At 35.8% G+C, this 27,614-nt stretch overlaps 1 pseudogene across 1 annotated transcript; it reads right to left on the minus strand.

Moving 5' to 3' along the window:
• Positions 1-1,555: 1,555 nt before the first annotated feature.
• Positions 1,556-27,614, minus strand: Gm20857 (predicted gene, 20857; annotated as a pseudogene). The gene is made up of 9 exons (NR_038297.2): positions 27,559-27,614; positions 26,062-26,196; positions 20,668-20,734; positions 20,014-20,048; positions 12,340-12,374; positions 5,074-5,191; positions 4,170-4,269; positions 2,026-2,124; positions 1,556-1,666 (listed from the first exon to the last, which is right to left on the minus strand). The product of NR_038297.2 is annotated as a predicted gene, 20857 (transcript).

Raw genomic sequence — 27,614 nt, forward strand, 5'->3', positions numbered from 1 at the left:
ATACTATGTGCCTATTTCAAAAATGAAATGAAGTGAAATAAAATCAACCCAATGTACCTTCTTTATTTGTATCTCTTACCTTTGGAAACTAATAAGATAATGAATCAAAAAATAAATAAATTTCAATTATCTGTATGAATGAAAACAATTTTAAATGTTAAGAAGGTTAAAAAAATCACTACAGTGATGGGGAGGAAAGAGCCTGGGTGGGAAATGGGACAAGAAGGTGAACATGATCAGGTATTATGTGTGTGGGGAACATAACTGAAGTGCTGAGGAAAAGCAAAAAGAATGGAAACAGGCAACTTTTTGAGGTAGGAGGTGAGAAAACCCTCGGTTATATCAGAGACCTGGGAGGTGAGAGACCCTAAGGACTCAAAGGGAGGGACCTTAGAAGAAATGCCCTACAGTGGGGAGAGGGAACTTGTAGAGTCCTCCTCCAGTGGAGGGACAGGACATCAAGTGGAAAGATTGAGTTACCATCCCACAGTAAAAAGCTCTAACCCAGAATTGTTCCTGTCTGAAAGAACTGCAAGGAAAAATCATGGAGAAAAGCCTAAAGAAAAGGAGATCCAGTGACAAGACCAAATTGTGATAAAGCTCAAGGAGAGGCATCAAGGCCTGACACTATTACTGATGCTATTCTGTGCTCACGAAAAATGGGCTTATCGTGACTGCTCTCTGAAAGACCAAACCAGCAGGTGAAAGAGTCAGATGCTCAAATTTATATGCAACAAATAGACAGAAGCTGGGAACCCCTGTGGATGAATTGGGGAAAAGCTGGAAGAAGCTGAGGAAGAGGTCTACCCGGTAGGAGGACCAACAATCTCAAATAACCTGGACCTCCCAGGATGTCTCAGACACTGAGCCAGCAACCAGGCTTCATACACCAGATGATATAAAGCCACCAACACATATACAGAAAAGGACTGCCAGGTCTGGACTCAGTCAGATGAGGTCCATCTAATCCTCAAGGGACTTCAGGCCCCAGGGAGCAGGGAGGTCTGGTGGAGAGGGGACAGGATGGTGGGGACATACTCTTGGAGATGGGGATTGTGGGCTTGGGGCCCTGGGAGCATGGGGGCATATAGGCAGGAGATATGGGGTGTGGAACAGTAAGAGGGGGAACTAGGAGAAGAATAAAATCTCGACTTTAAAAAAAGTATAAGAATAAATTTTAAATAATTCAACTATATTAGTGTGTGGAATTTCAGTCCACGGGACTATATACCATTCACATATTCATTTAGATTTCCTTTGGAAGTTAATATAAAGATGCACTTACACTTAAACAAGAAAATGATTAAAGATATTTAAAAATAAAGAAGTTCTATTTTAACTCTAAAGGTATAACTGCTAGTTAACTTTGTAATCACATCACTGGGATTAACTTCCTTCTCAGAATCATCAGAATAACAAGGATTAAAGAAACTTTAAAACTCTGTTTCATAGGAAACAAAAAAGTTAGAGATTTTTTTATTTGTTTTATATATATACCAGCAAGTGAAAATTTTTCATGCTTCATTTTTCTGAAGATGGGAAAGTAGAAGAGTACTTCAGATTATTCTCCATGATGGCTCTTTCAAACATAGACATTTTTTTTTCTCAGTTCACCATCTACACCAAAAAGCATATCTTAGTTCTTGGTCCCCAAGTTCATCAAAACCTAAAACAGAAAAGTACCTCTTATTAAATAAATTCCCAAGGATACAAATATGAAAGATTCTGTGCAGATGATGTATAGGGTAAAGGTTAAGGTCAGGATTAGGATTAGGGTTAGTGTTAGGGTTATGTTTAATAAAGCAGGATAATTATAGTGTTATTAAAGTATGAGGTACATCTGAGGTCAAATTCCCATTTTATCATTTTATATCTTTAATAATTCATACAAAGCCATTAGGATTTTATGGATAATAGCAGTCATTTCAGTAAGAAATAATTCAAAATAATAAGTAGTTAAAACTTTATGATTATTAAAACATATTTAGATTCCTAAGGTCATTTTATGGACCATGTGCAACATACCTCCATGGACTTCTCATGCATTTCTTTAACTGCTTCCAGGGTCTGGTTCTGACTACATTTGGACAGTTTCAATGCTTGTTGTTCTTTTTGACAACTATTCTACAAATGTAAAAGGAAAACATTAGTATAACAATTCTGTTTATTTTTGTTGTTACTGCCATGCAACATGCATGGCAGTCTAACAATAAAACACTAAATGTATATCTAATACTAAAACATTTATGTAAGCAAAAATAATTCTATATGAAAGTTAAAAGGAATAGTTTTCCAACTGATTTAAAATTTTAACAACTATTTACTAAATATATATATATATATTTACAATAATATGAGATAACATTATGCTACCAATTGTGGGGTAGGAATTTTTTTTAATGTGAAAGAGTTTTTCATAATGCACAGACTGGCCTTAGCCTCCCAAGTTCTTATGTTTATAGGCATGCACCATGTATACATGAACTCGGTAAAATCCTAGTCTTGGAAGCTTAGATTGGTTTTCTCTAGATTCCAATCTCAAGCAACATATAGAAGTAGTAACATAAAGTTCTCATTGTATTCTTTAGGGTTGCGCACAACCTTGATAATTTGCATTTAAAAAAAATTAAGACAAGCCCTTTACACCTTTTCACCTTGGGCTACTACAATCCTGTTTTGCCCTTTATTCACTGTGATCAATTTTTTACCTCACATTTGAACTCAAATCATCATAATTAAGTAAAATTACCTCTAATTTGCAATGCTTATCTTTAAAAAAAGTGCACCTGCATACATTTGGAGACAAAGGGTTAATATTGGGTGTCATCTTTGATTTCACAGTACTGTTTCAGAGACAGAATCTCACTAAACCTAGAGCTCATCATTTATGCTACACCTGGTGGCTACAAAGATCTGGAGATCTTCTTTTCTCTGAACTAAATCTGAGATTGGTTGTTTTAAAATGCTCACAACCACACCAACTTTTTTTTGTTGTTGTGGTGGTGGTTTGTTTTTAGTGTTGCTAGTTTGTTGTTGTTTATTTTGTTGTTGTTGGTGGTGGTGTGGGCATTCATCCCAATGCAGGGAATATAAGCTGGGGTCTCCATGCCTACACGGGAGAAAGATTACCAATTAAACCATCTTCCAGCCCTGTAAATCAATCTTATTGGGCCCACATGCAGCATATGACACATTTAGGGATCTTTTCTTCTTTAAAACTTTCCTTCACTCATGGTAGTTTTCTTTCTACCAGTGGTTCTCTTCCTTTACTGGCTCCCTCTCACCAGCTGCCATATGCAGAATTACAAATTTTGAAGTACCCTGCTGTTCTGTCTTTAGACTCCTTATTTACAGGGATGATCACTTTCCCTTGAAATGTCATCCAGAGTCCAATGTTTAAAAACTGTCTTCAATTGGAGTATTTATTATTTATCTTTAGTTCCTATCTCTTTCCAGAACTGACTCATAATGGCAGGTTCCTCAATGCCTTCTGAGGCAAGAATGAATTTGCTGTTCCTTTCAAATTGAATACTTTCCAAACTATTAACCAGTAAATAAAATAAAATAGTTAATATGATTATCGTTGTCTCAGATCTTACTTAGAAACCAGGTGATGACTCTACAGGTAGAGTAATGGAGACGTGATCTAAAATTGTTTGCTGATATTCTTCCACAGGAAAATTCTTCCAGGGCTGTTGAGATTGTTTGTTTCCATCCTCTGTTGTTACTAAATCTTTACTAAATTTAGGACTGTAAGAACTGATTTACCAAATTGAGTTGGTTTTTTAATATAAACAACAGAGTCCAGGTGAAACCAATAAATAAGCTTTCTCTCTTCTTTGAACTCTGATATATTGTGGTTTTTTTGTTTTTTTGTTTTTTTGTTTTTTGTTTTTTTTTTTTTTGTAGTCACTGGTAATCATCTCTTGATCTTTCTGCAAATGTCTGCCTCTTGAAAATTTATGATCTGGTATACCATAAAATGCCTAGTCGTTTTCATTGATATAGTATGCAATCAATAGTTTATATCTCAGTAAGACTAGAACAGAAGCAAGGATAGATAGATAATGGAACTTAATTTAGTTTCATATGCTCAACTCAAGGCTAGTTGTTCCATTCCTACTTAGTAATACTAGGTTAAATATTAAGTTTTTTTTTATGGTACCAACCACTGATTTTTCTTTTTCTTCATTGAATTTCTGTACATCCATATCAGACTTCTGAAATGTAGTTATATACTGCTCACAAAATTTGTTGTTGATGTTCTTCCTGTAAAGCACAGTAACAAAAGCAGGCACATTTCATACCAATATGAAAATGAACACTCAGAACAAATTCAATTGAACATTTCATACTATAAAAAGAAAAATAGCAGTATAAAATATCTAATGGGAAATCATTATAGATTTTTCCGCTAACATATTATCAGAGAGGTTTTCATTTACGTTTTAGCTTTTCAAAATTAAAGAAATATAAACACACACAACACACACGTAACACACACACACACACACACACACACATATATATATATGTATATATATATATATATATATATATATATATATATATATATATATATATATATATACATGTACAAAATTTAATTATATTTCAATGTGTTTTTTTTTTCATTATTTTCTACCAAATATAAGTTCTAATTTATTTTTCATACATTGCCTTAGTAAAGACAGTGCAAAACATGTCAACTAAAATATACAAATTGTCTGCATATGTAATTGTAGTTGTTCCTTTTGAATATTGTTAAACATAATAATCCATAAATTACATTCCTAAGACTATGTGCAAGACTTCTGTATTTCCACAATGAATGTAAATTAAAATTTAAATCTCATTAACATTGACTTAAAGCAGAAAATAAAATTTTCATAGATTTCTATGAATTAGATTTAGTTTGCTTGAAGGCATGATGTTATAGGGTTAACTGTTTAGACAAAATCAAAGCCACACATTTTTACTAAAGAATCAGACATGATATATTTTTTTTAAACTTCAGCCACATATAATTTTTAAAATGATACACATTTGACCCTACAAATATAACAACTCTACCTCTCTCGTTCGTTCGTTTTGCAAAATCTTTCTAATTTCTGGTTGCTGCCTTTGAAAGATTCTTTGACATAAGTTTCCATCCATTTTCTCTTTATGTGAAGCGTCTTATAAATGTCATCTATATTAAAAATAAAGAGTCATTTTGAAGAAAAATTAGATGATTCCATGTATTCAAGTAAAAATAGATATAGATAAATTTCATTCAATAATGCTATGGAAACTTAAAATTAAATGATAGATATCACAAACATGCTTCATACTTTAGAATACTTAGGGTTTGGTATGTTCAGATGAAGGATGTTCAACCTGTAAAGTCTACAGAAATGTTCCACAACATAGAAAAAAACAGTCCATGTATTTTGGATAAGAAATATCTAATCTTATCTGAATTTTAATTTCTGTAAGGAAAATAATTTTGAGCTTCAAGAACAGTTTTCAAAAGAACAAATGCACAAAACAAAGGATCAAAAGTATACTTAATTCTTCATAAGGAAACACTTTTAATAAAGGCTAATTCTTTTCCAAATCTAAAAAAGATGATGCAACTGAAAGAACAAACTTGACTGTGGAACTGTTAGACCCATTGTTTAAAATATTCAATTAAAATAAGAGGGCAACCGGTCATATTGGTTCCCATGTTAATCCTAGTATTCTGGAGGAAAAGGCAGAGAGATATTTGTGTGTTCCAGGTTAACCTGGTCAACATACTGAGTTCCAGGACAGACAGAGCTACAAATGAGACCCTGTCAGAATCAAACCTGCGTTTGATTCCTAGCACCTACATAATGTGCACAAATATCTCCAACTCCAGTTCCAGGGGATGTGATGCCCTGTTCTAAATTCTGCATGCACCAGGTACATATGTATATGACTCACAGACATACTTATAGGCAAAATACCTATATAAATAAAAATAGATAAAAATGTTAAAATCTATGTTTAAAACAATGATCTCCAAGTTTTTTTTTAATCAAAATAAAATTATTTCTAAAGTGAATTGGTAATTATATTTCAGAACATATCCTTTAAAAAAACACTTGAAGAAAATTATGGTAGGAACTTTTGATCAGTAACTGCTGCAGTTCATGAAAATTGTAATGCTTCAGAAAATGTTTAGTACCTTTCTAGCATGCACAGTTAGCTTTCAGTAACTAGGATGAAGCTATATTTCGGTGTACATGTTTAATATTCTCACCATACATAGTACTAGACAAAATCAGATTATTAAATGATTATTCTGCCTCCTCTAAATAGAGCAAATCCTTCAGTTGAAAAAAAATAATTTGGTAAAATGGGTAACTTGAAAGAAGCAAAATATTATTTTTTAAAATATAATATTGTTTCATGGGGGTAGAGATATGGCTCAGCAGTTAAGAGTACTTCCTGTTCTTTGCAAAGGACATAGGTTTGGTGTCTAGCACTCATATGGTGGCTCACAACTATCTGACTCCAGTTCCAGGTATCTGAAATAATCAACTGATATCTGAACAACAGGTACACATGTGGTGCACATATATAACTGTAAGCAAAACACTAATACACATAAATAAGTCCAAAAATAGGTATTAGGAGCATTGTTTAGTAAGCCATGTAAAGATGTTTTTTTTTGTGTGTATGATCCTAGTATTGGAAGCTTAAGCAGGAGATTTCCAGTGTAAAGACTGCATAGGTTAAATAGGAAAATGCAGGCCAGCCTGAACTACATAATGACACCATATCTCAAAGACAAGTTACTGTCTTCTGAGAAAGCTCACTTAGCATTCAGTTACATATAATTTAAAACAGATACTTTAGAATCTGAGTATCATTCTCTCATTGTTTAGTAAGTTGTCTTCCACTTACAGTTACATAATTCATTTCATAAAAAGAAAAAAAAAACCAATGAAGGGATTGGAGAGATGATTCAGCAGTTAAGAGCACTGGTTCCCTTCCAGCTTTCTGAGATTGGAGTACCAAAACCCACAAGGTGGCTCACTACCTATAACTTCAGTTTCAGGGGATTCAAGGCCTTCATCTGGCTTCCTCAGGTACAAGACACACTAGTTGTGCACATACACACGTGAAAGAAAAAAAAAACAATAACCATAACATAAAATTTAAAAATAAGTTATAAGGGTTACATTAAAGAATTCAGTTTTGCACTGTGCCATATAAAGAAGGAAGCACAGAAGACTCCTAGAAAAGAAACTGACTTAATATAAAATTAGCACTGGATCAATGAAAATATGTTTCATGTACAGAATTTTGTATACATATCACTTAGCTATGAGTACATGGAACTGTGAAATTGTTTACATCTATTTTTTTTCCTTTTAAAATTCCTTCAAAGCTGTTACAAAAAAGCCTCAGTAGTCAAGAGGGCCTACTGTGAAAAGAGGAGGTTCACAAAGTACTTTTTTTTTGTTTTTTAAGGTAAGTAATGTTACTTCATGCTTATCAAAGGATAATTCATCAAAGATGAACTCACAATTCTGAATATCTATGCTCCAAATACAAGGGCAACCAAATTCATAAAGAAATTTTACTAGAACTCAAAGTACATATTGTACCCCATATAATAATAGTGAGAAACTTCAACACCCCACTCTGAGCAACGCAGAGGTCCTGGAAAAAAAAGAAATGAAAAAGAGACACTGTGAAACTAATGAGAAGTTATGAAACTATCGGATTCATCAGATACATATATATGTATCTGTCACACACACACAGACACACACATCCAAACATGCACACATATATTGAAGCAAATTCACACACAGTTCTCACTAGATGAAGAGAAATTATTTGAAAAAAAATCAACAAACCTTCATGATAATAGTCTTGGATAGATTAAGAATTTTAAGCACATACCTAAATATAGAAGCAAACCAGAAGCCAACATTAAATTAAATGGAAAGAAACTTGATGCAATCCCACTAAAATAAGACAAGACAGGACTAGACAAGGCTTCTTACTCTTTCCCTACCAATTCACTATAGTACTACAAGTTCTAGACAGAGCAACTAGAAAACAAAAATTGGTCAAAGGAATAAAAACTGGAAAGGAATAAATCAAAATATCACTATTAGCAGATAATAAAATAGTATACTTAAGTGACCACAAAAATTCCATCAGAGAACCCATAAACCTGAAAAACAACTTCAGCAAAGTGGCTAGATATACAATTAACTCAAACAAAACAGTACCTTTCTTCTACTCAAAAGATAAACAGGATGAAAGGCAATTATGGAAACAACACCTTTCAAAAGTCACAAATTATAGTTCCTTGATGTGACTCAAACCAAGCAGGTGAAAGATTTCTATGACAAGAACTTCAAGTCTCTGAAGAAAGAAACTGAAAAATCTCAGAAGATGGAAAGGTCTCCCATGGTCATAGATTAAGTTAGTAAAAATGGCTGTCTTCCCAAAAGCAATCTGCAGATTCCATGCACTCTCCATCAAAATTTAAACTCAATTCTTCGTAGAGACAGAAAGAGCAATATGCAAAACCATTCGGAATATCAAAACTCCAGAATATCCCAAAACTATTCTCAACAATAAAAGAACTTCAGGGGGAATCATCCCTGACCTTAAGCTGTATTATGCAGAAATAGTGATTAAAAAAATGTATGGTAATGGTACAGAGACAATGCCTTCATGAAATGGAGAGATCTAAAATATATCATCCTGTGTGATCTCAAAGGAAAAAAAAAACATGGTATGCACTCACTGATAAGTGGATATTATCCTAAAAGCTCAGAATACCCAAAATGTAATTCACAGACCACATGAAGCTGAAGAAGAAGGAAGACAAAAGTGTAGGTGTTTCAGTCCTTCTTAGAATGGGGAACATAATATTCCTGATAGGAAATGTGGAGATCAGGGCAGAGACTTAAGGAATGACCATCCAGATTCTGTCCAACCTTTGGATCCATCCCATATACAGAAACCAGGCACAGTCACTATTGTGGATACCAACAAGTGCTTGCTGATAGGAGCATAATATGACTGTCTCCTGAGAGGCTCTGCCAGGGCTTGGCAAGAACAGAGGCTGATGCTCACAGCCAACAATCAGACTGATCATGGGGTCCCCAGGGGAGCAGTTAGAGGAAGAACTGAAGGAGCTGAAGGGGTTTGCAACCTTACAGGAAGAACAACAATATGAACCGAGCAGACAGACCAGAGCACTCAGGGACTAAGCCACCAAACAAAGAGGGGCACCCATGACTCTAGCGGCATATAGAGCAGAGGATGGTATTGTCAGACATCAGTGGGAGGAGAGGTCCTTGGTCCTGTGAAAGCTCCATGCCCCAGTGTAGGCAAATGCCAGGGTAGGGAGGTGGAGTATGTGGGTGAGTGAACAGGCTCATAGAAACAAAGCAAGTGTCAAATGGAATAGGGATTTCCTGGGATTAAACCAGGAAATGGCTGATATTTGAAATGTAAATAAATACACACTCACACACACACACACACACACACACACACACACAGATGGCTTTAACTGTGTCTTCAGGTGGGTTTACATCTAATCACAGGATGATCTAAATTTTTCCCATTCCTGCTAGTTTTTTGATAAATTAGAGTAAATGTGTCTGCATCTCAATCTCCAAATAAAATCATAGTTGCTCTTATCACAACCAAGCTCCTCAACCTTTTTCATCACAATACAAATCTAAGACAAATCTTAAATATAAAATTCTTCCTGGCTGGACAAATATTTTACTGCTACAGCAAGAAGCTCTGGTTTCAATCTTCAGGAATGAAAAATAAAAACCCCCAAAATTTAGATATAAAAAATAAAGAAGGCATGATTCCTCGGGCCCCATTACATTTCTGAGGCTGAGGACTTCAGGTACAAGGCCAGTCCAGGCTGCAATTGAGGTTTCAGACAATCCTGAGATATAGAGCTAGAGGTTACTTTCCTAAACCAAAACAACAAATAAATAAAGACAGCCTGGTCTGAATTATGTCTGAATTCCCAGCACTTCTGAGGCTGAGAGAAGCCTCTAGTATTTGAGGCAGTTTGGAACCTATATATAGAAATTTCGGCAATGTGGCATTTTCACAACACGTTAAAATGTAGACTGGTCTTCAGTTTCTTTTTAATAAATTCCTGGTGGGAAGCAGTTGCACAGAAGAGGGTTTTGTCTGTTTCATCCACTAAGTGAAGTCCAGTTTACTCACACCTCACATCCCCAGTCCCCAAGAATACTTTCAGGGTCTCCATTTCCTTGGCCTTCCTGATTTCTGCTAGGAGCTAGTCTGTTCAAACTCTTGCACTTACAGTGAAGTTCTCAGTTTTTCTCAGCAGAGGCCTAAGTGGGAAAGGTCGATTGTGAACCTTGAAGTAGCAACTTCCTGAGTCCAGTGAGGGTCACCTAATCTCATTACTCCTGAAGAAACACCTCCAAAACTCCACCTTCATCCCCACCCAGACCCCTAGCTGAACCAGGATTAACCAACAGACAATTGACTACCTCCACTGAGACTTCATCCTACCATGATTCCTCAAGAATTTTGCTTCCTCAAGAACTCTTTGTAGCCACCATACTGGGTAACAGGGTTTGAACAGCAGGAAAATAATCTCAGCCAAGCCCATTGCTGATTGGCTGTGTTTGCACATGAGTACTAAGGGTAAGAGAGGCTCTTTCAGTCATCTGTGATTAAAGCTTCAAAAAGCGGGTAGTATTTTAACTTCCACTACTACCCAGAGGCTTTCCATTTTCTAAGTTTGCAATACTAACTTGAAAGTTAAAATAAAATGAACTCCAAAGACGACTCTCCTACTTTGTTTCAGATGAAGGGACTGTTCTGTGTAACTCTAAATTGTTTTTTTTTTTTGTTTGTTTGTTTTGTTTTTTTGTTTCTTTTTTTTTTTGGTTTTTTTTTTAAAACTAAAGTGTTTTTGCATGTTTGTATTTATATAACATGTATGACTAGTTCCCCTAGAAACTAGAATAGGATGCCAAAATCCCTGGATCTAGAATTAAAAATGATTTTGAGAATTATGTGGGTTCCAGGAACTAAACCTTGGTTCTGTACAAAAGCAACAAGTGTTCTTAATTTCTAAGCCATCTTTCCATTCCTATCCTGTGTGTGTTTTAAGGTGTGCTGGACCATTTCTCACGATAGATGTTTAATTTTACTATATAATGGAGAGTATAAAAAATGACTTTGTTAATGTTGTCTATTTCCAGAAACAGAAAAACAAACAAACAAACAAACAAAACAGCAACAAAAAAACCATAATTTTAATGGATTGTGTAAATCATAAATAGTTTCAGGATAAAAATGGAGTGTATACATTTCAGTATATGGGTGCATAAGGAGGCCAGATATAGACATCTGTTTTATTCTCAATTATATTCCAAATTTCTTTTTCATTTTCAGTTTTTTTTTTCAAGTCAGGGTTTATCTGTATAGCTCTGGTTAACCAGGAACTCACCCTGTATACCAGGGTGGCATCAAAATCAAAAATCTCCCTGCCTCTGCCTTCCAACGTCTGGGATTAAGGCATGTGCCACCACTGACTGACCCAACTTAAAACTTGAGATAGGTTCTCTCTGAATATGCAGCTAACCAATGCCACTACCTCGGCTAGCCAGCAAGCTGTCTCCACCTACTCAGCACTGGTTGGCAGCCTGCATTTTAGAAGTGGATTCTAGGCCCCCACTTTTATTTTCAAGAAAAACATTTTACTAAAACAGCCATCTCTCTAGCCACTCTTCAAGGTTTGTTCTGTTGCTATAGACACTGCAATTTTTTGTTTGTTTGTTTTTTGTTTGTTTGGTTTCTTTTTCTATTTCTCTAATCATGGCTAAGTTTAGGCTCCTAAAATGCTTAGTGGTGGTTTTGCTTGTTTCCTTACAACAGCAAATTGGTTTTCTTGCTCACTTTACAATTTGCAGCTAATTTGGCACACTGGACGAACTGACATTTCATTTACTAGTCTTATTGCTGTGTTTTGTTTCTTTGGTGCTTTTTTTTTTTTTTTTTTTTAATTTGCTGGGTTTGTTTTTTTTTTGCTGGTTTTCTGTTTTTGTTTTTGTTTTCACCACTGAAGATGAAATTTATAACTTTTAATGGTGCTTTACCACTGAGCTACATCTTTAGTTAATCTTTAGTTTTGAATGTTGGATGAGAAGTTATCTGTGTGTATTTTTTAACGAAAACTATAATTTCTGTGAAGCCTACAATTATCCCCCTATGCTATAGGTTCTATAGAGATCTGTTTCCCTCGTTTGGCCTCTTCAAGAAACAGGGAAATATTTCTAAAACACATACCTCCAGATTTATCCAACATACTGCCTACTTCATGTCTGTGAAGACAGAACAATAAAAAATTAAAGCAAGAAATATAGTAGACTGGTAGGCCATTTTTTTTTACCACACACAAAACTTTACACAGAACCTTCTTTAATTTTTTATAATAAATATATAATGTTTGGTTTGGAACAAATGTCATATGCATATAAAATATATGGTGGACTACCAACTTGAACTTGAATTATTTACTTTTAACAATTCATACGTTTACACCCCACAAGGAGTTTATTCATAACTCTCCCACAATTGCCAAGACCCTTTTTTCCCCCAGATAGTCCCCTACTTATTTTTATGATGTTTCTCCTTTTCTTTGAGTGTGTCAAAGATCACATGCAGGTGGTCCTATTGTATGAGTTCCTATGTGTTTGTGATCACAAAGTCTAAAGGATCCCAAGCTGGGCTTGAACTTAACATATATCAGCATCTGACATTGAAATGCTGATCTTCCTGAATCTAGTTTTCCAGTGAAGGTAACACAAACACTACTTTTGAAGTACTCTATTGAACTGGCAAAAAAAAAAAAGAAAGAAAAAAAAAGAGAAAAAAAGAAAAAGAATTGAAAATATTACCCCATGTCTTCATCTCCTTTTACTTGAGGCGATATATTTTCATCTTTACCAATTGCTGGATTATTTACTGTATTGACAATAGAAAATGTAAACATTTGAAAGTATGCAATATTAGTAATAGTTAATAAAGTACTATCAATTTGAATTTCTTTGGAAAAACTGCCCATTTTGAGTTTTTGAAACAGATTTTAAAAATTAATTAAAATTAAGTACATCCAGGAAATCTAGGACACAAGGAGAAGAAAAAACATAAGGATAACAGGTATAGATGAGAAGTAAGATTTCCAAATTATAGGGCCAGTGAATATCTTCAACAAAACTATAAAAGAAACCTTTCCTAACCTAATGAAAGAGATGTCCATGAACATACAAGAAGCATGCAGAACTCCAAATAGTTTGGACCAGAAAAACAACAACAAAAACAAAAATCCCTGCTATCATATATTAATCAAAGCACCAAATGAACAAAAGAAAGAAAGAATATTACAAGCAGTAAGGTAAAATGGTCAAGTAACATATACAGGAATTCCTATCAGAATTACACCTAACTTCTCCCCAGAGACTATGAAAGCCATAAGATACACGGTAGATATCATACAGACACTAAGAGAGCAGAAATAAGAGCCAAAGCTATAATATGCAGTAAAACTATTTTACCATAGATTGAGAAAACAAGGTATTCCGTGAAAAAACAATATTTACACAATATCTTTGAACAAACCAAACCCTTCAAGGGATAATAAAGGGAAAACTCCAATATAAGGAGGGAAATCACATGCTAGCAAAAGCAAGATATTAATCTTGAAGTAAACCTAAAAGAAGATAGCTACATGAACAAAATTCCAACAAAAATAACAGGAAGAAACAAAGACTTTGTCTTAGTATCTCTTAATATCACCATATTCTATTCACCAATTAGAAAGAAATAGACAAACAGACTGGATGTGTAAGCAAGACCCAGCATACCAGAAACAAACCTCAGGGACAAAGACAGACATTTCCTCACAGTAAAAGGCTGGAAAACAATTTTCTAAGCAAATGTTCCAAAGAAACAAATTTGGAGTAGCCATTCTAATATCAAATAAATTTGACTTTCAACCCAATGTTATCAAAAAAGACAAGGAGTGGCACTTCATATTCATCAAAGTTAAAATTTACCAAGATGAATTTTCAATTCTAAACATTTATAGTCCAAATGCAATGGCATCCATATTCATATAAGAAACTTTAGTACAGCTCAAAATGCACATTGCACCACACACAATAATAGCAGAAGACTTCAACAACCCTCCTCATCAATGGAAAGATCCTGGAAAGAAAAATTAAAAAAAGACACAGTTAAACTAACAGAAGTTATGAAACAAATACATTAGTTGATATCTATAGAACATTTTATTTTAGAACAAAAATTGTCCATTCTGCTCAGCACCTCATGACGCCTTCTCCAAAATTAACAATATAATCAGTCACAAAACATGCCTCAACAGATATAAAAATATCCAAATAATCTCATACATCCTATCTAATCACCAAGGACTAAGGCTGATCTGAAATAATAATATAAATAATTGAAAACCCATGTACACGTAGAAGGTGAACAAAAATCCAGTCAGTGATAAATCAGGTAGGGAAGAAATAAAAAAAAAAATAAATGTAAGACTTTTTAGAGTTTAAAAAAAAAATGAAGTTACTACATACCGAAAGTTGTGGAACACAACTAAAGCAGTGTTAAAGGGAATCTCATAGCTCTGAATGCCTCTAAATAGAAACTGGAGAGAAGATACAGTAGTAGGTTGACAGCACACCTAAAACCCCTTGAATAACAGGAAGGAAATTCACCCAAGAGGAGTTGAAGGCAGGAACTAATCACACTCAGGGCTGAAATCAAACAAGTGGAAACAAAGGAACTATAACATAAAATCAAACAAACTAGGAGCTGGACCTTTGAGAAAGTCAACAAGATAGATAAAACATAAGCCAGACTAATTACAGGGCACAGGGAAAATATCAACATTAACAAAACCAGTAATGAAAAGGGAGACATAACAACAGATACTTAGTAAATCCAAAAAAATCATCAGATCCTACTATATAAGCCTGTAACTTAGCAAAAGTGGAAAATCTGGATGAATTGGACAATTATCTAGACAGATGTCAGGTACTAAATTTCAATCAGGTTGAGATAAACCCTGTAAACTCTCCCATAATCCCCAAAGAAATAGAAGCAGTCATTAAGAGCTCCCCCCTCAAAAAAAAAAAAAAAAGCCCCGTATCTGATGGGTTTAGTACAGATTTCTATCAGGCTTTCAATGAAACACCAATACCAACAATCTTCAATCTATTATGCAAAAACAAAAGAAAATGAACACTACTTAATTTGTTCTATGAAGCCACATTTACTCTTATACCCAAACCATACAAAAACCCAATGAAGACAGGATACTTCAGACCAATTTAACTTATAAATATTGATGCAAAAATACTCAATAACATCCTGTTAAACACAATCCAAGAACACATCAAAATGATCATCCTTCATGATCAAGCGGCTTCATCCCAGGGATACAGGAATGGTTCAATATATGGGAATCCATCAATGTAATCCAATATGTAAAGAATCTCAAGGAAAAAAACACAGTATTATCTCATTAGACGCTGAGGAATCATTTAAAAAAAATCAACACACCTTCATGATGAAGTCTTGGATAGATTCAGAAAGCAAGGCCCATAACTAAACATAGTAGCAAACCAGGATCCAACATCAAAATAAATGGAGAGAAACTCGATGCAATCCCACTAATATATGACAAGGCTTCCCACTCTCTCCCTACCTATTCACTATAGTACTATAAGTTCTAGCCAGATTAAATAGACAACAAAAAGAGGTCAAAAAGTTAAAAATTGGAAAAGAACAAATGAAAATATCACTATTAATAGGTAATAAGATAGTATATTTAGTGACCCCAAAAAAATCCTCTAAAGAACCCTTAAGCCTGAGAAACAACTTTAGCAAAGTGATTGGATATACAATTAACTCAAATAGATCAGTAGCCTTCCTCTACTCAAAGGATAAACAGGCTGAAAAGGAAGTTATGGAAGCAACACTCTTCACAATAGTCTCATATTTTAATAACTTGGTGTGACACGAAAAAAGCAAGTCAAAGTTCTGTAGGACAAGAACTTCATGTCTCTGAAGATAGAATTGAAATTCTCAGAAGATGGAAAGATCTCCCATGGCCATAGATTGGTGTCCCAAATAATTTAGTAAAAATGTCTATCTTGCCATAAGTAAGCTCTGATTCCATGCCCTCTCCATCAATATTCAAACTTAATTCTTTATAAAGATAGAAAGAGCAATATGCAAAATCATTTAGAATAACGAAAATCCAGGATATTGTAAAACTATTCACAACAATAAAAGAACTTCAGGGGGAATCATCCCTGACCTCAAGCTGTATTATAGAGAAATAGTGATAAAAATGTATAGTGACCATAAAGAAAAAATGACTTCAGGAAGTTCACACGCAAACGGATAGGTCTAAAGTATATCATCCTGTATGAGGTAACACAATCCCAAAGGAAAAAATATGGTATGCACTCACTGATAAGTGGATATTATCCTAAAAGTTCAGAATACCCAAAATGTAATTCACAGACCACATAAACCTTAAGAAGGAAGAAAAAAAGTGTGCATGTTTCCGTCCTTCTCAGAATGGGGAACAAAATACTACTGGGAGGAAATATGGAGACAAAGTGCAGGCCAGAGACTGAAGGAACGACCATTCAGAATCTGCCCCACCTGTGGATCCATCCCGTATATAAACACCAGACCCTGTCACTATTGTGGATACCAACAAATGATTGCTGAAAGGAGCCTAATAAGGCTGTGCCCTTAGGGGCTCTGCCAGAGGTTGGCAAAAACAGAGGCTCATGCTCACAGCCAACAATCAGACTGATTATGGGGTCCACAGTGGAGGAGTTAGAGGAAGGACTGAAGGAGCTGAAGGGGTTTGTAATCTTACAGGAAGAACAATAATATGAACCAAGCAGACCGCCCCCCTCCCCCCAGAGCACTCAGGGACGAAGCCAGCAAACAAAGAGGGGGACCATGGCTCCAGCTAAATACATAGCAGAGGATGTCCTTGTCAAACATCAGTGAGAGGAGAGGTCCTTGGTCATGTGAAGTTTGGTGTCCCAGTGTAGGCAAATACCAGAGCAGGGACATGGGTGTTGGTGGGTGGGGGAACATGCTCATAGAAGCAGAGGGAGGGTGGAATGGTAAAGGGAATTTCTGGGGTGAAACCAGGAAATGACTAATATTTGAAATGTAAATAAACACACACACACACACACACACACACACACACACACACACCTAATATGATGGCTTTAACTGTGACTTCAAGTGGGTTTATATGCAATCACAGGATGATCTAAATTTTGGTCCCATTGTTGCTAGCGTTTTGATAAATTAGAGTAAATGTGTTTGCATCTCAATCTCCAAATGAAATCATGGTTGCTTTTATCATAACCAAGCTCCTCAATTTTTTTCATCATAATACAAATCTAAAGCAGATCTAAAATATAAAGTTTTTCTGGCTGGACAAATATTTTACTGCTACAGCAAGAAGCTCTGGTTTCAATCTTCAACAAGGAAAAAATGAATAAAAAACAAACAAACAAACAAACAAACAAACAAAAATTTAAATATAAAAAATAAAGAACACATATTTCCTCAGGCCCAGGTACATTTGTAAGGCTGGGGACTTCAGTTTCAAGGCCAGTCAAAGCTGCAGGTGAGGTTTCAGACAATCCTGAGATATAGAGTTAGAGCTTACTGTCCTAAACCAAAACAACAAATAAATAACAACAACCTGGCCTGAATTATGTCTGAAGTCCCAGCACTTCTGAGGCTGAGAGGAGCCTCTGTATTTTGAGGCAATTGGAGCCTATACATAGAAATTTCGGGAATCTGCCATTTTAACAACAGGTAGAGGTAAATGAAGACTGGTTTTCAGTTCGTTTTTAATGAATTCCTGGCAGGCAGCAGCAGCTAAAAGAAGGTTTTAGTCTGTTGGCTCCACTAACTGACTTCCAATTTACTCACTCCTCACCTCCCCAAGCCCCAAGAAGACTTCCAGGGTCTCCAATTCCCTGGCCTTCCTGCTTTCTGTTAGAAGATAATTCTGTTCAAACCCCTGCCCTTAGCGAAGTTCTCTGTTTTTCTCAGCAGAGAACTAAGTGGGAAAAGTTGATTGTGAGCCTGGAAGCAGTACCTTCCTGAGTCCAGTGAGGGTCACCTCCTCTCCTTACTCCTAAAGTAACACCTCCACCCCTCCACCTTCTTCCCCACACAGGCCCCCAGCTCAAACAGTATTAATCATCTTTCAACAGACAATTGACTACCTCTACTGAGACTTCTCCCTACCATGCTTCCACAAGAACTCGGCTTGATGACTACCACAAAGCATACTGGGTAACAGGGTTTGGATAGCGGGAAAACAATCTCAGCCAAGGCCCTTGCTGATTGGCAGTGTTTGCACATGTGTACTAAGGGTGAGAAAGGCTCAATCAGTCGTCTGTCATTGAAGAGCAAAAAGGAGGTAGTATTTTAGCTGCCACTACTACCCAGAGGCTTTCCATTTTCCAAGTTTACAATACTAACTTGAAAGCTAAAATAAAACGGACCCCAAACAAGACTCTCCTACTTTGTTTCAGATGAAGGTGCTGTTGTTTGTAATTTTCAATTGTTTTATTTATTTAAGTAATTTGTTTTTGCATGTTTGTGTTTATAAACATGCATGTGTGGTGCACATAGAAACTAGAAGAGAATTCCAAAACCCATGGATATAGAATTAAAAATGGTTTTGAGCCATTGTGTGGGTCCTAGGAACTAAAACTTGGTTCTGTCCAAGAACAACAAGTGCTCTTAATTTCTAAGCCATCTTTCCATCCCTGTCCTTTGTGTCTTTTAAGGTGTGCTGATCATTTTTCTTGAAAGATGTTTCTTTGTACTATACAGCGGAGATTACAAAATTATAACACTTTCTTAATATTGACAATTTGCTCATAGAGAAAAAACAAAAAGACAAAAACCATCATTTTAATGGATTGTGTAAATCAGATAAAGAGTATTGTAAAAAACTGATGTATATACATTCCAGTATAAGTATGCATAAGAGGGCGACAAATAGACATTTGCTGCATTCTCAATCACATTCCAACTTCCTTTTTTTTTTTTTCAAGGCAGGGTTGTAGTCCTGGACCTCACCCTGGTTACCAACTGCTGGGATTATGGCATGAACCACCTCTGACTGCCCAAATTTAAAACATGAGACAGGTTCTCTCTGAATCTGCAGCTCACCAATGCCACTAGCCTGGCTAGCCAGCAAGCTGTCTCCAACTACTTTTCACTGGGTTGCAGCCTGCATTTTTAAAGCCGATTTAAGACCCCCTCCTTAATTTATATACTTTCAAATAAAGCACATTACCAAAACAGCCATCTCTCTAGCCCCTCTGAGAGGTTTGTTCTCTTGTGGTAGCCACTGTATATTTTTTTTTATTCTCTAATCATGCCTAAGTTTAGGCTCCTAAAATGCTTATTGCTGGTTTTGCTTGTTTCCTTACAAGAGCAAACTGGGTTTCTTGCTCATTTTACAATTTGCAGTTAATTTGGCAAACTGGACAACCTAACATTTCATTTGCAAGACTTATAACTGTGTTTTGCTTGTTTGGTAGGATTTTTGTTAATTTGGTGCATTTGTTGGTTTCTTTGGGGTTTTTATTGTTATTGTTTTGTTTTGTTTCTTTGTTTGTTTTTGTTTGTTTATTTTTGCCACTGAAGATGAAACTCATCACTTTTAAATGGTGATTTACCACTGAGCTACATCTTCAGCTAATCTTGCATTCTGAATGTTTGCTGAGAAGTTATCTCATATGTGTTTTAAAGGAAACTACAATTACTGTGAACCCAAAATTATCCCCTTTTGCTATACAGTCTAGAAATCTGATGCCCTCTTCTGACCTCTTTAAAAAACAGGCAAATACCTCCAAAAACACATACCTTCAGATTTATCCAACATACTGTCTACTTCATCTCTGTGAAGAAAGGAAAATAAAAAAATTAATGCAAGAAATATAGTGGACTGGTAGGCATTTTTCTTACCCACACAAAACTTTAAAAAGAACTTTCTTTTAATTATTTATAATAAATATATAATGTTTGGTTAAGAACAAATGTCATATATATATATATACATATATATACATATGTATATGTATGTGTAGATATATATATGTATGTATGTATATATATATATATGTATATGTATATATTACATGGTGGAGTATCAAAGTGATCTTGTATCCTTTACTTTTACCAATTCATACATTTACACCCACAGTAGTTTATTCATTACTCTCCCACTCTTGCTGAGACCCTTGTTCTTGCCAGATGGTCCCCCTCTTATTTTCATGATTTTTCTCCTTTTCTTTGTGTGTATATCTTGGAAGATCTCAGGCAGGTGGTCATATTATACTAGTTGCTATGTGTTTGTTATCACAAGGTCTGAAGGACCTCAAGCTGGGCTTGAACTCAACATATAGCAGTGTCTGATTTGTATTGCTATCTTCCTGAATCTACTTCTCCAGTGAAGGTAATACAAACACTACTTATGAAGTAATCTATTGAGCTGGCAAAAAATATTGAAAATGTTACCCCATATCTTCATCTGCTTCTGCTTGAGGCGATATATTCTCATTTTTATCAAATGCTGGGCTCTATACTGTATTAACAATAGAAAACAGAAACATTTGAAAGGATTCTATATAAGTAATAGTTAATAAAGTACTATCGATTTGAATTTATCTGGAAAAACTCTCCATGTAAATTTTTGGAAGAGATTTTAGAAAGGAAATATTTACACCGAGAAAATCCAGGACACAAGGAGATGACAAAACTTAAGGATAATAGGTATCAATGACAAGTAAGTTTTTCAAATTTAGGGACAGTGAATATATTCAACAAAATTATAGAAGAAAACTTCCCTAACCTAAAGAAAGAGTTGCCTATGAATATACAAGTAGCCTACAAAACTCCAAATAGTTTGGACCACAAGAGAAATTTCTTCCATCATATAGAAATCAAAACTCCAAATGCATAATAAAAAAAAAAGAAAAGAAAAAGAAGAATATTAAAAGCACTAAGGGAAAATGGTCAAGTGACTTATAAAGGAAATCCTATCAAAACTATACCTAACTTATCCCCAGAGATTATGAAAGCCATAATATCCAGGGCAGATGTCATACAGACCCTAAGGGAAAAGAAATGCCAGACAAGGCTACTAGATGCATCAAAAAATTTTACAATAGATTGAGAAAACAAGGTATTCTGTGAAAAAAAAACGATATCTACACAATATGCTCGAACAAATCCAGCCCATCAAGTGGGTAATAATGGGAAAACTCCAATATAAGGAGGGAAATTACACTCTAGAAAAACCAAGAAATTGATCTTGAAGCAAACCTAAAAGAAGAAAGCTACATGAATCACATTCCAACTCTAACAACAAAAATAACAGGAAGCAACAACTACTTTTCCTTAATATCTCATAATATCAGCGGACACAATTCACCAATAAAAAAACATAGAATAACAGACAGGATGTTTAAGCAAGACCAAGCATACTAGAAACAAATCTCAGGGACAAATACAGATATTACCTTAGAGTAAAAGGCTGGAAAACAATTATCCAAGGAAATGTTACAAAGAAACAAGTTGGAGTAGCCATTCTAATATCAAATAAATTCGACTTTCAACCCAAAGTTATCAAAAAAATAAAAGAGGAGGGACACTTCATATTCATCAATGTTAAAATTTGCCAAAATGAATTCCCAATTCTGAACATTTATACGCCAAATGCAATGTCATCCACACTCATAAAAGAAACTTTAGTAAAGCTCAAAAACACACATGAATAGAGCATTAAAAGAAACCTTGACTAAATTGGTTTTAGAGACCTGCAGAAAAGATTATGCAGCTCTTTTTCCCTTCACCTTGTTCTGAGTATGGAACACCACAGGGAAATTTAAACTTACACCATTCGAACTCCTCAACTGGGGACCACCCCCCTTTAACAGAAGCAGGTGGAATGTTTGACCCTCATGTTTCTTTTTCAGAACTCCCACTAGCTCACTTGAAGGACCTACAACTGGTCAGAAAAGATGCCTTGGAAATGTTGAAACACAATAAAAAACTTAAACAAAAACAAAAAAACAAAAAGCATACGAACCAGAAACCATCTTGGTGCCCCATAAATTTCAAACAGGAGTACCTGTCCTGGTCTGGTGCCACCATTCTGTCAAACTTGAACTCAGATCAAAAGGACTTTCCCTGATGATTCTCACAAGCCCTGCTGCCACACCTCCAGTATGTGCCCAGTTCTGGCATCCAGCCTGCCATGGCCCACTGGCCTGGCACTGCTCACACACAGTGGGCACTGCACAGGAACCTCCCTCCCTCCCTCCTCCCAATGGCAAGAGGCTCTTTTGTCTCATTCAATGGGCTTCTGAGGTTCTCAATCTTACATATCCTAAAGCTGTGACCTCATGTTGGCTTTGTTTGGCAGCTGGGCCAGAGGTTTAATTTTCTAACTTATAAGATCAGAACTATGTACTAGAAGGAGTGGGAAATGTGAGACCACAACATAGAGCGTTTCTCCCTGGAAGGTAAAGCACCTGGACATTCTCCAAGATTGTTTTCCCTGATTTATAAAAATACAGCCAGAAAGAGACTCTATGTTCTCTACAGCCACCAAAAATCCTTTTGGTTTCTGAGCCTTACAGCTAGAGATTCAAAATTGGAGTTTTGACAAGGACATCTGGGCAGAGAAGAACACTCCTCCCATCTCTTCCCAACTCCTCCAAACTCTCCTCCCAACTCATCCCAATTCCTCAGCTAGCTAATAAAAACCTTCTTCTGTCACATCTCAGAGTCATACGCCCCTGCCCTGCACAGTGGAAGGAATTTGTCCTTAGCTAGCTGATAATAAAAACTCTTGCAGTTTGCATCAGGTATCGATTTCTCTCAAGTCATTGGGGTGCTGGCCAGCTCATCCCGGGACTTTACTGGACTTGAGAGGAGGTCCATCTTCGGGGTCTTACACATGGAGACCTAAGACCAAAATTCTTCAAACTAATATGCAAAATCAAAAGAGAAGGAACACTATTGAATTTGTTCTATGAAGCCAGATTACAATTATATTCAAACCATACAAAAACACAATGAAGAAAGGAAACTTCAGACCATTTTCCCTTATGAATTTCGAAGCAAAAATACTCAATAAAATCACTGCAAACCAAATAAAAGAATACATCAAAACGATCATCCATCATGGTCAAGTAGACTTCATCCCTGTAATGCAGGGATGGTTTAATATATGGAAATTTGTCAACTTAATCCACTATAGAAACAAACTCAAAGATGAAAACAACATGATCACCTCATTAGATGCTGAGAAAGCATTTGACAAAACACAACACCCATTCATAATAAAAGTCCAGGAAAGGTCAGGAATTCAAGGCCCATATCTAAACATAAAAAAAAAATACAATAGACAGCAAACGAGTAGGAAACATTAAACTAAATGAAACAATCTCATTAAAATCAGGGACTAGACAAGGCTGCCCACTTTCTTCATACCTATTGAATATAGTAGTTGAAGTCCTAACCAGAGCAATTAGACAACAAAAGGAAAACAAATGAATAGAAATTGGAAAGGAAGAAGTCAAAATATCACTATTTCCAGAATATATGATAGCATGTATCAGTGACCCAAAAATGCACCAGAGAAATCGTAACCATATATATGACTTCAGTGCAGTAGGTGAATATAAAATTAACTCAAACATATCAGTGGCCTTTCTCTACTCAAAGGAAAAAGAGGATGAGAAAGAAATTTGGGAAAACTCACCCTTCACAATACTCACAAATAATATAAAATAGCTTGGTGTGACTCTAAATTAGAAAGTGAAAGATATATATGATAAAAACTTCATGTCTCTGAAGAAAGAAATGAAACAAGATCTCAGAACATGGAAAGAACTCCCATGCTCATGGATTGGAAGGATTAATATAGTAAAAATGGCTGTTCTGCCAAAAGTAGTTTATAGATTCAATATAATCCCCATCAAAATTCCAACTCAATTCTTTACTGAGTTAGAAAGGGCAATTTACAAATTCTCCTGGAATTTGAAAAAAACAAACAAGCAACAACAACAACAACAACAAAAAACCAACAACAACAACAACAAAAAACAAAAACCTGGTATAGGAAAAACTATTCCCAACAATAAAAGAACCTCTTGTGGAATCACCATGCCTGACCTCAAAGTGCACTACAAAGCAATTGTGATAAACACTACATGGTACAGGTATAGTGGTAGACAGGTAGATAAATGAAATAGAACTGAAGTCAGAGAAATAAACCTTTAGTCACTTGATCTTTGACAAAGGAGCTAAAACCATCTAGTGGAAAGGAGACAGCATTTTCAACAAATGGTGTTGGTTCAATTGGCAGTTAGCATGTAGGAGAATGTAAATTGATCTATTCTCATCCCCTGTGCAATGCTCAAGTCTAAGTCGATCAAGGGACTGCACATAAAACCAGAGACACTGAAACTTATAGAGGAGAAAGTGGGGAATAGCCTGGAATACATGGGCAAAGGGGGGATATTCTTGAAAAAAAATACTACCAATGTCTTGTGCTATAAGATTAAAAATGGACAAATGGGACCTCATAAAACTGATAAGGTTATACCCAGAAGTTCAAACTTGTAATAAGGAAACATGCTTCACTTTGTCCATAGCAGCCTTTTGTATAATAACAAGAAGCTGAAATGAACCCAGATGACTCTCTTTAGAGGAATGTATATAGAAAATATGGCACATTTACTTAATGAATTACTACACAGCTATTAAAAACAATGAATTCATGAAATTTTTATACAAATGGATGGATCTGGATGATATCTTCCTAAGAGAGTTAACCCAATCACAAAAAACACACATGATATTCACACATTGATGAGTGGATATTATCCCTGAAGCTCAGAATAACCAAGGTAAAATGTGCAAAACCCATGAAACTGAAGAAGGAAGACCAAAGTGTGGATATGCCGTTCCTTCTTAGAATGGGGAACCAAATAATCATGGAGGGAGTTACAGAGACAAAGATTGGAGCTGAGAATAAAAGAATACAGAGACTGCCTCACTTAGGGATCCATCCCATATACAACCACCAAATCTACTGAAGATGCCAACAAGGGATTGGGTGCAGGAGAATGATATAGTTGTCTCCTGAGAGGATCTGCTAATGCCTGACAAATAAAAAAGTGGATGTTCACAGACATCCTTTGGACTTAGCACAGGGTCCCCAATTATGGAGCTGGAGAAAATACCTAAGGAGCTTAAGGAGTTTGCAGGCCCCTAGAAGAAAAAACAACATGAACTAACAAGTACCCCACAATTCCATGGGATTAAACCACCAATCAATGAAAACAAATAATGGGATATATGATTCCAGCTTCTTATGTAGCAGAGGATGGACTAGTCAGGCATCAATGGGAGGAGAGACACTTGTTCCTGTAAAGATCCTATGCCCCAGTATGGGGGAATACCTGGGTTAGGAATTGGTAGATGATGTGTTGGGGAGATGGGGGAGAGGGGAGAGGACAGGAGATTTTTTGGAGTGGAAACTAGAAACGGGGATAATATTTGAAATGTAAATAAGGAAAAGTTATAATAGAAAAAGAAAGGAAATAATTTATTTGCAAGTTTTATGAAATAAATTCATGTTTGGCAAACATATTATACGAACAATGTTCATGTCTTTTCTTGAGGTGAAATCAAGAAAGTTCTTCTCTCTCAACATATGCTGATATAGTTCCAAGAGTAGGTTTATGTGCTGCAAAACCTTGTATATAGGAATAGAGAGATATAGGTAAAATTAGAAATGAAGTATATGTAAACTCTTAACAAAGACTTCTTCCATTTCAGGTGACTAGGTAAAGTCTAATGAACTGCAGGACACAATTAATACTGGAAATGCGATACCTTCCGAAAGAGCCTCCTCTGAAACTTTTATGTCATCGTCCTCATCATCAAAGTCCAAAAGTAATAAGTAACCTTCCTTTGGTATCACCCTCAATTTCTTAAGAGCCATTCTTCTCATAAGAACTCAGTAGTCTTCTTAGTTTAAAAAAAAAAACAATAAAAATAAAAAGGAAAAAAAAAGAACTTAGTTACCTGATTAAAAATTATCATTTAAATAATTAAAAATAACAAAAAATCAAATAATTATTTTAGCTCAATGAAAGATCATTTCTTTTTTTACTTAACATGTATATTTTTAATCAATTGCCTTTATCAGAGAGTTCTGTGTACATATTCAATATGGTGATGCATATATATATACACTTACCCGTACCATTTCCTCCGTGTATCCCATTTATCATGTCCCTCTCCCTCACAACTTGTTTTAAAAACTTCTTTAACTCACTTCTTTAAAAACCTCCTTTAGAACCTAAATTATTAGTCTGCCATTTCTCAGTTTAAAAAGAGACAAAAACTGGCCAACCTTCAACATATGAGTCCTCCCCTCCTCCCAAAAAACGATGAGCAACATCCTTTAACCTTTGAGGTATCTGAATTTTGGTCCTATCTCTCACAGAATATTTTTAAACAAAACATCAGCAATTCTGTTTACCAGTTTATCTCAGTCTAACGTAAACTCACAGTTCTATCCAGAAAGATAAAGAACATGGTAACTGTATATTCATATCAAAAAGATCCACCACTAAGTCTACAAAAAAACATGAACTACCACCACCACCCACACAGAAAGACCTTATATTGGAGAAATTAGGGATTTGGGGAAGCCGAGGATTTCAAACATCTGAAGATTGTAAGTTCAAGGCCAGGCCAAGCCGGGCCAGCTGAAACTACAAAGATAGATCCCATCCTACAGAAACTAAACTGAGAGAAAAAGCTGAACTTGGTGGTGCAAGTCTTTAATCCCAATACATGGGAGACTGAGACAGAAAGATCTGTGGTCAGAATCCATCCCCAATGACTTATGAATCTCTTACAATTATCTCCTCTTCTTCTTTTCATTCATCTTCCTATGCCATTCTACTGTCTGCAATGTTCATACAGTCTATACTAAAGGAACACACCATAGAGAAGACAATGAGGAGGGAGGAATCCTCAGTGTGTTTCTAAGGGATCCTGAATATCACACAGGACAATCGCCAAGGCATCTCACCAATGGCTCCCTGTTCCCTGACCCACAGTCCTGCAGCTGGTTCTCTGATCCTATCCCCAGGCCCCAAGCTTTTCTCTTCCAAGGGTTCCCAATTCTCTATGGCCCTGACCTGTTCGATCCTCTTCCATGAATATGGTCCTCCACCTTCCATTCACCCTCAGATTCCACAGAAAATGGCGATCAGGAGGCTTTTCCTCACATAGTGGGCTCCTGGGCCTGAGATTCCCCACCCTGTCACACCTCGATTAACTGTCCAACAACCCTGATCAGGGCAGACTATCACTTACAGCTCATCTAAGAGGAGAACACCTTCCAAACCGCACCCTTCTGTGCTTAGCTCCTC

This window comes from Mus musculus, chromosome Y (assembly GCF_000001635.26).
Source record: "Mus musculus strain C57BL/6J chromosome Y, GRCm38.p6 C57BL/6J".
Classification (NCBI taxonomy): Eukaryota; Metazoa; Chordata; class Mammalia; order Rodentia; family Muridae; genus Mus; species Mus musculus.